Here is a 14,984-nt window from a genome sequence, read left to right on the forward strand (position 1 = left end):
ATATATGTATATATCATGTATAAGTACATGATTGAATCATTAAGCCTTGACTTCTTGTTGTTTTCTAGGCAGAACTAGATAATACGCAGAATATACTGAGCAGAGCAAACTTCCATAGTAAAGAAAAGCTCCATGAAAACATATTCTGGAGGAAAGTTGGGTAATGACATTTATAGAGAACCCAATATGGAGTCAGTGAGACTTAACTCTCTGAGTTCAAATGTGGTCTCAGACTCTTATTAGCTATGTGACTCTGGGAAAGTCACTCAACCTGTTTACCTCTGTTTTTTTTTTTTTTTTCATTAGTAAACTAAACTGAAGAAGAAAATGGAAAAGCATCCAGTTTTTTTCCAAGAAAATTGCAAATAGGATCAATGAAGAGTCAGATTTACCTGAAAATACTGAATAACACTAAAACATATTCTGAATTCAAAGAAAATTCCCATTTTTTGAGGGGAATGGAGAGGGATTAGAGGAAGGAAGTCATAATCCATTCAGCTTCACAGTATTTCATAATACTGGTTCTGTGGTTTATTGCTTGTGAAGCCTTGGATTAGCTATTTAAACTCTCTAGGCTTCCATTCCTCCTCTTTTTATCAGGATTAGCATCATCATAATTAACTGTTATATAACACCTACTATGTACCAGGCACTATATTAAATGCTTTATAAATTTTATCTCATTTGATCCTTACAGATAGGCGTTAAAATTATCCCCGTTTTGATTGCCTGTCATCTAGGGGAGGGAGTAGAGGGAAGGAGGGGATAATTTGGAAAAATGATTACAAGGGATAATGTTATGAAAAAAATTACTCATACATATATACTGTCAAAAAATTTCTAATTATGAAATAAAAAAATTATCCCCATTTTACAGATGAGAAAACTGAGACAAACAGGTTAATTGACTTGCAGCCACACAGCTGTAAGTGGCTGAGGCCACCTTTAAATGAATTCAGGTATTCCTGACTTCAGGTTTGGTGCTCTATCTATCATGCTACCACCTTATTGTTCCAGACATGGAACATAATCCTGAGATTTTGACTAAGAAGTCTCAGATCTGTGTTAGAATTCTTGTTTTTATAAACAATGATGAGCACTTGGAGCTTAAAGTATCAACAAAGCAAAATCCTCTGAAATTAAAAGACTGAATTGTAATAATTTGGGGTTTCTGATTCAAGGAAAAAAATTAATCAGTCTTCTCCACTTTACTCTGCCAACTTAGTAAATGGATAGAAATGCTTTCAAAGATTCGTTGAATGTGTTTTCTTCCATCCTTAATTGTAAGTTTACACAGTTCTAGGTTTTTTTTTTAGCAAAATGGATGATACAGAGTCTATGGGATCTGGATCCTTGTTCTAACTAGTCCATTACTTTGCTAATGAATCTCAAAACAAGTTTTCCTCTGTCAGACCTCAGTTTCCTTTTTGAAAAAATGCATGGGTTAAACTAGAATATACCTAGATGGAACAGAGTAGAGAGTGCTAGATGTGAAGTTCAAATTTGACATCACACGCCTATCAGCTGTGTGTGCATGAGCAAATCACTGAACCCATGTCTGCCTCCATTTCCTCAACTGTAAAATGGGTATCATAATAGAACGTATTTCCCAGGGTCATTATGAAGAGAAAATGTGATAATATTTTTAAGTACTTAATATAGTTCCTGTCACAAGAGTAAGCTCAACATAAATGCTCATTCCCTTTATTCTAAGTTTTCAAGTTCTATGAATACCCTCGATATAATCAGAAAACATTTCCTCTGGGTGTCCAGAAGAACTCCTTTAGTGTTATAATAGCAAAATCTGGAAAAATGCACGGCCTTTATATTAGAAGTTCTTTGGGTTATTGATAGATAAAATAATCAATAAGCATTGTCTATATAGTATCACCACCCCTGTAGCAGGTATTGGAAATATAAATCCAAAAACAAAACAATTCCTACCTTCAAGAAGTTTACATTTTAACAAAAGAGAAAACCTATACATCAGTACCTTTATGCATAAAAACAAACAGAAAATGGGAGTGATATTGACTGATTAAGGAATCAGGAAGGCCTCATTTAGATTTAGGTGAACTATTAAGAAACTAAGGATTCTGAGAAGCAGAAGAAAGGACATGCATTTCAGAAAGAAAGGAAGGCAAAAAGAAGGGAGATGGAATGTCATATGGAAGAAAATAAGAAGAGCATTTGTCCAGGCCATGAAATACATAGAAAGGGGTGATATTCAGTAAGATGAACAAGTGCTAATTGGTTTAGAAAATTTATCTACCTGAAAAAGAGGACATCCTATCTATGATATCTAAAAGTCATTTCTAGGTCAATGATTTTAAAAATATTCTAATAGGATCATCGATTTAGAGCAAGACAGGACATATCTGCCATCACTAGATCTATGATTCCATTATCTTGGGCAAATCACATAATACCTTAGGCCTCAGCTTCCTAAAATGGCAATGTATAGAGAAGTGTGCCTTGTATATAACAGAAACATCTTCCTCCTTTTGTCACTTTCTCCCTCCTTCCCTTTTTCTCTCCCTATCTCTTTCTTCTTGGTTTTCTTCCTTCCTTCCTCCCGCTCTCCTTTCTCTTTCCCTCTTTCCCCTCCCTCCCTCCTAACCTCCCTCGTTTGCTTCCTCCCTCTTTCCTTCTTCCTTCCTTCCTTCCTTCCTTCCTTCCTTCCTTCCTTCCTTCCTTCCTTCCTTCCTTCCTTCCTTCCTTCCTTCCTTCCTTCCTTCCTTCCTTCCTTCCTTCCTTCTTTCCTTTCCTCCCTATAAAATGAGAGGGTTGGTATATATGTGCACACATGCACATACACACATATGTATATATACATTGCACATATATATGTGCACATAAACATATTATTTGCAGATATGCATGCCCATTGTGTGTATGTGTGCTAATGTTATATACAATGTACATATATATGTATGTATCATCATATCTCAGACCCTACCAGAGTGGAGTTGATCATGAAACTCCAGTGTGTTTTCTGTTGACCCCTATCCATATCATCAGGAATTCCTGTCAAGGATGTAAACTGATGAGCTAGACTCAAAGAAAGCATCAAAGTCTCTTGGTCTTACATGGAACTAAAAAGGACTGGAAATAGAATACTAAAATCTAATTGAAAAGTATTTTAACTTTGCTACTAGTTTATAAAGGGGAGGGAGAACCTTCAACCTAAATAGGTCTGTTCTCATTCTCTGTCTCTGTCTCCTTCTCTCTCTGTCTCTCTGTCTCTCTGTCTCTGTCTCTCTCTCTGTCTCTGTCTCTCTCTCTCTCTCTCTCTCTCTCTCTCTCTCTCTCTCTCTCTCTCTCTGTCTCTCTCTCTGTCTCTCTCTCTCTCTCTGTCTCTCTGTCTCTGTCTCTCTCTCTCTCTCTCTCTCTCTCTCTGTCTCTCTGTCTCTCTGTCTCTCTGTCTCTCTCTCTCTCTCTGTCTCTCTCTCTCTCTCTCTCTCTCTCTCTCTCTCTCTCTCTCTCTGTCTCTCTCTCTCTCTCTTTTTCTCTCTTTCTCTTTTCCTCTTTCACTTCTTGTGTTCTGCCGATCGCTCTCTGGGAGGAGATCTGCTGTGTCAACTAAAATCTCTCGGACAGATTCTTATTCCTGTAGAGAACCGTTGTCTCCAGGCAGTTGCTGTTAACTCTTGTCCAGAGAAGTGACTGCCCTCTTTATCCTCCCAGAGAATGGGCATGGGATAATGCAAGGGCTTCTGGGAAAAATTACTTCAACCAATGACTTGCTCCTCCTAAGCATGCAAGCTCTTCCCCAGGAGTTCACAGTAAAACTCCCAGTAAAGGCCGGAACTAGAGAAGTGTCAAGTACCGACTTAGCACCTAGTAAGAACCTAATAGTGTTCTTTATTTCTCTTGTTTTCTTTCTTTCCTTCCTGCTTTCCTTTTCTTTTTCTTTTCTTTTTGTTCTTTCTTTCCCTCTTTCTTCTTTCTCCTTTTCTTTTCCTTTTTCCATTCTTCCTTTTTTCTTGCTTTCTTTCCTTCTTCATTCTCTCTTTTCTTGTTCCTTTTTTCCTTCCTTTTTTTTCTTTTTTTTTATGCAGGAATGATAATTCCAAGAGCCATGTTCTAATATAATCTCTCAGGGATTTCTGCTCAGTAAGGCAGCAGGAGAATGGAGCACCATGCTTTGGAGAAGTTGCATTTTGATGTATCAGATCACTCTGTTAAAGGCATAGTTGTAGAAAGGGCTTTCATTCCAATCTCTACAATGTTCTCTTATATTCTGATAGACAAATACTATTAAATTAGGCAGCGTGGGTGGGGCACAGGGCTATGGCTCTGCAGAAAGCTTGCCACTGTGGTTTTTACCAATGGCTGGGAGAGGGGGAACAATTTAAATTTGATATGTAGAAGAAAGAGAAGGTACTAAAATAAAATAATTTCCAGGAAGGGATATATAGATAAATAAGGGCTTCAAAGGCTTCTAGCCTGTTTATTTCTGTTTCTCCTTTAAAGGACTATCTATTACAGAGGAAAGTGCAAGAGTGGTGGCTCTATTTTTGAAAGATTGAAGATACCAGTGCTACAAATGTTATTCTCCTTTGTTCTCATCTTAAGATCTATTCCGAATTCTTCACTGGATGAAAAACATGGGGGATGGGGTCAAAAAGAGGGTGGGGTGAGATTTGTTCTGTCTCCAATTTTAGATCACGTAGATATTTTCCATTTTTCCTGTATAGAGTAAGAAAATACAAAACGTCATCTTGGCTTTCTTCAGAAAACTGTCAAAGGGAGTTTCCTCTAACCAAACTCCATTTCTCTGCTTCACTTAGAGATGGAATTCAGCCTGAAACTTTATTCCCTTGACTACTTACTAAAAATGTAGGGGTTTTGTACAGCTGTCTGAGATTGACTTTCCAGATCTATATCTTATTTTTTTTAATGCACTGCTTCTTTGATATTGTTAAGTAAATCCCTGCTTTGTTTATTTCTGTTCTTTTTTTTTTTTAAATTTCTTTATTTACTTGTTTGTTTCATTTTTAAGCCTGGCTGTAAATGTTATTAATCACATTAGCTAAACTGTACAAGAACTATCCATATTCTGACTTTGCTGGGATTTTATTGAAAACTCCTGGAATTAAGTGAGCCTTGCCTGGGACAAAGAGATCATAAAGTCATAGATTTTATGTTGGAAGAAATATTGGAGACTGTCCAGTCTGAGACATGTATTTATGGAGGAAGAATGAGAGACCCTGGGAGGGAAGTGTTGTCCATTCTGTCACACAGTAGGAAGCCAAATTTGAACCTGAGTCATCCTTATTCTCAAACTCCAAAGCCAAAGTTCTTTCCATTATAAAATCTTGCAATTATTATGCAGAGATTCTCCCTATACTGATGTTTGCTCTGTTGTAATCAGTCCATCTTCTGAATTTCTGAGCACTAATACCCTTCACATTTTCACTGCGGAGGAGCAGGATAAAGCAATGTTACAAACCATGCTCCCTTCTTAGAGATACAACACAAAAGACATCATTGAACTGTGTATAGCTTTCTGATCTATGCAAAATGAAATAATATATAGATATTATCTTCAAATCAAGATAAAAACAATAAGAATTTAAATCCTGCTCATGTTTGACTATCTATCTATATATATGTATATATATGTATATGTATGTGCATATATATATTTTTTTAAAATTTTTTTTCTCAAGAAATCTTACCAGAGGGGTTTCTAGGAAAACAGAAGAGTAGGTTAAAAAATTCCAAGCTTCCCAGATTATCTCCACAAACAAGACAAAATAACAGCTCATGGTGAATGTAGAGCAGCACAAATATACAAGAACTGGAGCAGACTAGTGGTTATCCTGAGAGAAGACCAGAGGAAAGACCCAAGATGGCAGCTCAGATGGAAATACCTTCAGGGTATCTCTTCTGAAGCAACAAACAAGAAGCCCTTGGGCTAGCTGTGTTGGGAGATAGCCTCAACCTCAGCCAGGAATTCTCCAGCAAGGGAAGATTGAAGGACCTTCTGTTGCTGAGAAATGGCAGGCTCAGCTGGACTGCCAAGACATAGTCCCAGGTCGTGGCTGAAGGTGAGAAGGAATTAGCACATGCCCCAGGACCACAGAAGCAGTGAGGCAGGGAGTCTGCTGGCTTTGGCACTTACAAGAAAGCTCAGTTCTTAGTTTCAGTTCCAGGCCAGAGCAGAAAACTGAAATTTACAGTTATTGAAGGGTACTTAGAGAGCAGAGCATTTCCTGAGTAGTGTGCCTGAGGGCAATACCTGTGGCTTAGAGGGAGAAAGAAAAGTGGGAATTGGGCTGAACAAAGCTCAAAAATATAACTGTATGAAAAACCTGAAGGCCGAGATACCATCTCCCATATCCCAGGACTAGAGATGATCAAAAGAACAAGCTGCTAAAAAATAAAATTAAATTAAAATGAGCAAGCAAAGAAGAAAGAACCCAACCAGAGACAACTACAATAGGAATAGGAAAGACAGAATTTGTTTTCAGAGAACACTGAAAAGAATCCTCTTTTACTGTAAAAGCAACATTAAATCCTCTTTTACCCCAAAAGCAACATTAAAGCCCAAAAAGGGATCTTGAAAGCACTTTAAAAAGGACTTTAAAATTAACTCAGAGAGATTGAGGAAAACTTAGAAAAAAATAAGAACTGTCCAAGAAAAGCAGGAAAATTATGAAATGAATATCAATTAACTGAAAAAGGAGACTCAGAATATTAAGGAAGAAAACAACTCTGAAAACTAGAATTGGGAAAGGGGAAGTGAATGATATAAGATATCAAGAAGGAATAAAATAAAAAGAATGAGAAAAAGAGAATATAAATAAAAAAAACAACTGATCTGGAGAATAAATCAAGAAGAAAAAATTAAGAACAATCAGACTGCCTGAAAACTGTGATAGAAGAAGAAAAAAAATCTAGTTATAATTATAAAAGAAATAATTAAAGAATGGAGAGATAGTAGAGATGCCTCATTTAAAGTATCTCTAGACAGTATAAAATACCTGGGAATATACTTACCAAAACAAACCCAGAATCTATATGAATAAAATCATGAAAAAATTTATACACAAGTAAAATCAGATTTAAATAAATGAGGAAATATTAATTGTGGAATGGCAGGGCCAATATAATAAAAATGACAATTTTGCCAAATTTAATTTACATATTCAATGCCATCCCAATTAAATTACCAAAAACAAAATTTACAGAGTGGAAAAAAATAATTCCAAAATGCATTTGGAAGAACAAAAGGTCAAGAATATTGAAAGAACTAATGGGGGGAATGTAAAGGTAGGAAGTTTAGCAATAACAGATCTTAAACTATAGTATAAGGCAGTAATTATTCAAATTATCTGGTACTAGCTAAGAAATAGAAAGATAGATCAATGGAACAGAGTAGACATACAATCTACAGCAGTAACAAGTATAAATTTCACAAGTATAAAGACTTTTTTGGAGGATAAGAATTCATTATTTAGTAGAAAATAAAAAATAATAAAAAATTTTGCAAAAGCTATAAAAGAGTCTGACAAAAATTGTGCATAGACCAGTATCTTACATTTTCCAAGATAAAGTCAAAATGGATATATGATATAGCTATAAAGGGAGATATTACAAGAAAAATTGAAGTATGTAGAATTCATTACCTGTCAAACTTATGAATAAGTGAACAATTTATGAACAAACAAGAGATACAGAATGCTATAATATGTAAAATGAATAATTTTGATTATATTAAATTGAAAAGATACTGAAAATTAAAAAAATAAATATAGCTAAGATCAGAAGGAAAGCAGAAAACTGGAAGGGGTAATTTTATAGATAATCCCTCTGATAAAGACCTAATCTCAAATATATATTTTTCTCCTTTCTCATTTTGTGTTTAAATGTAAAATGAAAAAATTACCCCCAAAAGCTTATAATGCTGTAATTGGGGGGGGGAAAGAAAGAAAACAATGTTCACAGAGTTATTATTGTATATGTATATGTAATATGTAACATATCGTAATCTCTTTCTGTTAGTTATTGGTGGTAGTGACCCAAAAGAAGATTCTCTTGCCTCAGTTTGCATTCCCTTTAAATAGGAATAATAAAAACACCAATCTCACAAGGTTGTAATAAATAAGATAATGTAAACAAAATGATTTGCACATCTTAAAAATTTGTCAAAATGTTAGTAGTTAATGGCATTTAGTAGGTAAATGGACCAACTTCAAGTCAATGAAATTTAGACTCAAGACTTATCTCTGACATATACAATGGAAAATCTTGGACAAATCACTTTTCAATGCCCCCCTAGGAAACTTTTTACTAATGTAATCCTACTAACACTTACATAGTGCTTTAAGTTACAAAGAACTTTATATGTACTCTTTCTTTTGATCTTTACCCAGTTAAGTAGATGCTATAATTATTTCCATTTTACAGTTGTATAAAATGAAACTGAGGAGAAGTAAAAATGCCTTGATCAAGAATATAAACCTAGTAAAAGATCTGAGGTAGGAATCAAATACACATCTTTTTTTATTTGAAGTCTAGTTCTTTATCCGATCTACATAAAAGTTCTTCTTCAAAAGTTATAAATTACTGAAGAGTTGCAGATTCATATTAGCAAAGGATTTTTCCATAATAGGAGTTCCTCTCACAGAAAAATTCACACATTTAGACAACTTTTGGAAAAGTAATATTTACTACAATGATGAGCCTTAACTATGTAATTTCTATTGGTGTATTAAGACTCCTCTCCCAGATATAAGCAATACTTGTATTTTTCTGCTCAGTATGTTCCCTACAACTGGAAATCTCATTACATTATAAGATACTATCTACTATAGTTATTTAGTATTTCAGTGCATCTATGATCTCATTAGTGTTGGTACTCATTACTACCTCTCAACACATAAACCTCCTTTGATTCTTGCCCATATCTACCCACAAATCATCCACAGGCAATGTATATATCACAACAAAGAGCTTTTCATGGGATGTTTAAATTTTCTGGAAACCAGAAAAGTAACCAAGTGTCCATCTCTTATCCATTGTTTTCATGATGTGACCAACAGGCCATACACATCTCTGAACATATGTCTTGATATCATTTTCTGCATTTAAGTCATCATGGACAATATCTGTAACTGATTTATGGCTAGTCTATAGTTCTTTATTCTTTTACAACCATATTTATTTTTTTGGGAAATTAGGTTGTTTCATGATTTATAGCCACATGGAATCAAACTGGTGTTTAAAGAATAAGTTTCCTTGTTCCTATTTTGTTTTGTTTAGCACAAGGAAGTTTGAACATGTAGTAAAAAACAAACAAGCAGAAAACAAACCCAAGTGCATCAAACCTCTCCTCCTCCTTTTATTCAACTCTAGGTGCAGTTTAATTTTGCATTGCACTATCTGTACAAGAAACACATTAATGGATCAATTAAATAGTTCGTCCATTCAACAGCTAGGTGGAGCAATGATTAGAACACTGGACCTGTAGCCAGGTAGATCTGAGTATAGATCTGAGTTCAGATGTGACCTCAGATACATTCCAGTTGCGTTATCTTGGGAAAGTTACTTTATCTCTGGTTACCTCAATTTCCTCAACTGTAAATTGGGAATAATAATAGCACATACCTTCCAAAGTGTTAACTATGAGATAATGTATGTAAATGGTTTAACACAAGTATAGGTACTATATAAATGTTATTATTATCAATATTATTTTATCATTATTGTTGTTAAGAGGGTGCCACAAATCTGGACAATATCGTACTCTTGGTTTTACTCTATATGTATTTGTATATTAATCTTTTTGAATAGCTGTAAAATTCATTGGAAAACCTTTCAATATTATAAAGTTTGATGCATATAGCACATCAGAATTAGGAATATCATGAGTTAGAACCTCAGTTTTCTCATCTGTAAAACGAGCCAGAAAAGGAAATAGAAAACCACTTCATATCTTTGCCAAGAAAGCTTCAGGAAGGATAAGACATGATGGAAATTTCTGAGCAACCACAAAATCAATAGAGAATGCCTTTGAACTCTATGTAGGATATTCACCCTTACCTTTGGTGAGTATATAATCCATGCAGTGGTGTCTTGAATAATACTTATAGGGAATTTCTGAATAAAATTGCCTCTATGGTTCTACTTTTCATAACACAGTATATGATTTTGAGGTGTGAATTGGGAGCACCTGAGTGGGGGAGAGTGTTTAGGGCTGCATTTTTAAACAGAGACAAATTAACATGTATAATCAACAAATAATAAATTTAGCAGCATCTTTTATTCTGTACATATTTTACTTAATTGCACTCTTTATTCAATGAAGAAATGATATTCTGTATAGAAACATTAGAGAAAGCCCCATCCTTCCCCTTCTCATATTTTCATCAAAAATGGTCCAAATATGTCATTAATAAATTTTCATAATAAATTGCTGGAGTCTTCTTGGTCACATTTTTGCTTGTTGTTAAGTAGTTGTTGTTAAGGCAGAAGACATTAACAATCCCTTTCCTGATGTTTCCCCAATCTTTTTATATGGTCATCTCTTTGAGACAATTTGGAATGAATTTCCTCCTTGAAGTTTCTTATGTAGTTATCAAACTTTCTGTCCCTGTTGCCTTAAGTGTCATATATATTTCTTCATTTAGCACAGAGAGGAAAGACATTTTAGATTCCAAATCTTCTGATTCCACTGTCGCTGATAAAAAAAGAAGTTACTAAAGAAAGGATGGTAAATCAGGCTTATCTTGTATTTTGTTTATTTTTAAAAATTTTTCTTCTGTTTCTCGTTGTTGCTTATACACACACACACACACACACACACACACACACACACACACACACACACACACACAAACTTCCTTTCCATCTCCTCCTCCTCTTTGCTTTTAACTTCCATGACAGGGCTGTCTCTTGGTCCTCTTTCAATGTGTTTAACCAGTGCTTTTCAGTTCTCATGCTGGCTCATTATTCACTCACCATCTCCTAAAAGTGGGTGTTCTGTAAGACTCTATACTATGTCCTCATCCTCCCTTCTGTAAGACTCTATACTATGTCCTCATCCTCTCTTCTGTAAGACTCTATACTATGTCCTCATCCTCCCTTCTGTAAGACTCTATACTATGTCCTCATCCTCTCTTCTGTAAGACTCTATACTATGTCCTCATCCTCTCTTCTGTAAGACTCTATACTATGTCCTCATCCTCTCTCTCCACACTCATTTTGTGACTTCATGTGCTTCTGTTAATTCAATTATCATCTTTAATGATGTGATTCCCAAATTAATATTTAGTTGCAACCTGTCAAGTGAACTATAATCACATATTGTAATAGCTGTACTATTAAAATCTCAAACTCAGCATGCCCCAAAAGCAAAAATCAAAACAAACAAAAACCACCATCTTCTTCCTTGTTTTAAAGAACTCTATTTTTGTTAAACACCATCCCAGATTTAGGACTTTGAAGGAATCTTGGATTCTTCTCTAATCTTTTCCCTCTGCTATCTGTTATATCCCAGTCTGTTTCTGTCTTGTGATCCTTATTCTACATGTCTTAATCTGCCTCTTTTTTTCCATTCTCAGAAGGACTACTATAGTTCAGGCCCTTATCATACATCACCTAGGTACCTGTTATAGCCTTCTAATTGGTCTCCCTGCTTCTAGTCTCTGTTCTGCAGACTGTTCACACAGCTGCCAAAATCATCATAAGGAACAGGTCTAAATATTTCACCTCCCTGATCAAAACAAGCAACACCTTATCATCCACTGTTGAATGAGCCCACAAAATGCACCTCCCATATTCTGAAAATAATTATTTCAATATGTGGCAACTCTAAGTGTGGTGATTTGCATAGATGGAATTTGGAGCCAATCATCATAAATTGAATTCTTCTATTGAACCTATTTATCACATTTCCTGGCTTTGTTTGAAAGATAAGGTTTATTATATTTTAATTCATCTATCCCATGGAGGTTTATATGTTTAAAAGTGCAAAAGCTTTAGAAAGTTTGGGTATTTTTCCCATATGGTGAGCCCGGAAGCCCCACTTAGCATACTTATTTTCTTCTAATTTATACCAAACAGCAACCTGAGAATAAATTCCGTTAATAATAAACTCTTTAAGAGTAAACTTTAAGAATAAACTCCTAAAATCAAGTGGTAAGTTCAATTACTCAAAATAACTCATTTCTTGCCACAGGTGATATAGATTCTCTCTGTTAAGAGAGTGGGTCAATGATGTTGGCCATTAAAAACAACTCAATAATAAACCCGCTATTGAACTGTGAGAGACATCAGTTGAATTTAGGCTAACAGTGCTTTGAATCTCATCATTACATAATATGGACAACTTATATTTGTCCTTGTATATGGAAAGGAGGGGCTTGCTAAATGTATCCATAAGGCCAATTTCCTCTTTATTGTTCCTTAATAGTACATGCATACTTATGGCTATTTATTCTTTCTTTATCCTCAGATGAATCTTACCTGCTATATCGATTGTGCAGTTGACAAAGAATGGTTACCCAATGTGGACTATGGCAGAGACAGTTGGGTATCTGCCCAGCAATTTGTCTTGGAGATGGCATTAGGTAAATTTGTCTACCTTGCTTCCTTGTCTTGCCTAATCATTTTGTCAGGTGATATGTCATTGGTGCCTGAATTAGGTGACTGAAAGCTAGAATAATGACAACATACATTTACATGAGGCTTTTAAGTTAGCAAAGTCTTTTACTTCCATTATCTTAATTGAGTCACCTAAAAGCTATTGTGTACTATTTTGCTATATATGCTATTTCCCCTATACAGATTAAGAAATTGAGACTCAGTCTATAAGTAATTTGCCCTGAGTTGCACATTTATTGAATATCAGATAGGAGATTTAGACTCATGTTTTTCTGGTAAATTTCATGCTTAGTGACATTCTATATTACATATAGAGAAAGAGAAACAGACAGAGAGACATGAAGACAGAAAGAGAAAGAGACAGAGTAAGAGAGAAACTGAGAGAGAGAGAGAGAGAGGAAAGAGAGAAAGAAAGAAAGAAAGAAAGAGAGAGAGAGGATAGAAAAGAGAGAAGAGATGGAGAAGAGAGAGAAGAGAGGAAAAAAAGAGATAGGAGAGAGAGAAGAGAGGAGAGAGAGAAGAGAGAGAAGAGAGAAATAGAGACAGAGAGAGAGACAGAGAGAGAGAGAGAGAGAGAGAGAGAGAGAGAGAGAGAGAGAGAGAGAGAGAGATGAGATGAGAGAAGAAAGAAAGAGAGAGAGAAGAGAGAATAGGGAGCAGGAAGAGAGAAGGAAAGAGAGAGGAGAGAGAAGAGAGAGAGAGAAGAGAAGAAAGAGAGAGAGAGACAGAGAGAGAGAGAGAGAGAGATGAGATGAGAGAAGAAAGAAAGAGAGAGAGAAGAGAGAATAGGGAGCAGGAAGAGAGAAGGAAAGAGAGAGGAGAGAGAAGAGAGAGAGAGAAGAGAAGAAAGAGAGAGAGAGACAGAGAGAGAGAGAGAGATGAGATGAGAGAAGAAAGAAAGAGAGAGAGAAGAGAGAATAGGGAGCAGGAAGAGAGAAGGAAAGAGAGAGGAGAGAGAAGAGAGAGAGAGAAGAGAAGAAAGAGAGAGAGAGAGACAGAGAGAGAGAGAGAGAGAGATGAGATGAGAGAAGAAAGAAAGAGAGAGAGAAGAGAGAATAGGGAGCAGGAAGAGAGAAGGAAAGAGAGAGGAGAGAGAAGAGAGAGAGAGAAGAGAAGAAAGAGAGAGAGAGAAGGAGGGAGAGAGAAGAGAGAATAGGTGATGAGTGAATGAGAGAAGTATAGTGAGATTTGGAGTTCAGTCTATATGTTGTGGGAGGAAACTCCAAGCTGAAAAATCTCTAAATATGCAAAGAAAAATATAATTTCTCCTTCATTTTTTGCTAAAAAAATCAAACCTAGATTTCTATCCTGCCCCTAGAGTTTATGCAATTTCAAGTATTCCATGTCAAGAAACATTGGAGAATCATACTAATAGAAATAGAAATGAGAATGGAGGAGGCTAGAGACACAAATATAATCTGAGAAGGGGAAGATTTCAGTTTGTAGTCTTTGATATTTTGCATTCAGCTGAATTGGAGGGTTTTCTGACATCTATTTGCTTTAATTCCACACTGCTAATCCCCCCAGCCCCCCCAAAAATAATTGTCAATTCTCTGACCCCTCCCATAGGAAAAGGCAAACACAGGATAATCACAGAGATCATTTCTTCCAAGTTCTTCACACGTATGATTTCATTGGACAATTACAGCAACTCCACGAGGTAGGCACATATTCTGTTATTCTCATTTTACTTAAAAGTAAACAGAGAGTTAATATGATTTGTCACTGGTCATGAAACTACTAAATGTCAGAAGTAATATTGGATCCCAAGTGTCTCCACACTCCATGTACCTCATTTGTTCAACTCCACTGATTTGCCATCACAAGACATAGTTTCAGAGATATTTTTTTAAACCAACAAGATGTTACAGAGAACCACAGGAAGCACCCCCCCCCCCCCCGCAGTTCGGATCCAGGAGTCCTCAAGGTCGGCTATGCCCTTGTCAGTTTGTTTGCAGAGGATATTCCCTCCCATCCTTTCCTGCACTTCCACACTGGTCAATGCAAACCCAACATTGACCATTGTGGTAACAGCTTCATCCCTCCCCTGGTAAAGTGAGTCTTTGAATAACCTGGGTTTTCTCTGACACTTTTCAAAGCTAATACCTTCTCTTTCCCCCTGCCTGTTCAATACCGAGGTGCATTGGATCAGAGTTTAGAAGGAAACTTTAAAGTCAATGAGGATAATAGTCAAAAGTCCCATGATTAGTGTCTTGTGGCAAGATTCACACTCAGGTTCTTCTGTTTTGTAGCTCAGTGCCTTCTAGAATATACTATGCTGCCTTCTCTCTCTGCTATGCTAGCATCTCTCCATTCTTTGGCTGGCTCTTCCTTTTCCTCTTTTCCTTCTAATTTGATGGGCAGTGGTT

Source organism: Sminthopsis crassicaudata, chromosome 3 (assembly GCF_048593235.1).
Source record: "Sminthopsis crassicaudata isolate SCR6 chromosome 3, ASM4859323v1, whole genome shotgun sequence".
Classification (NCBI taxonomy): Eukaryota; Metazoa; Chordata; class Mammalia; order Dasyuromorphia; family Dasyuridae; genus Sminthopsis; species Sminthopsis crassicaudata.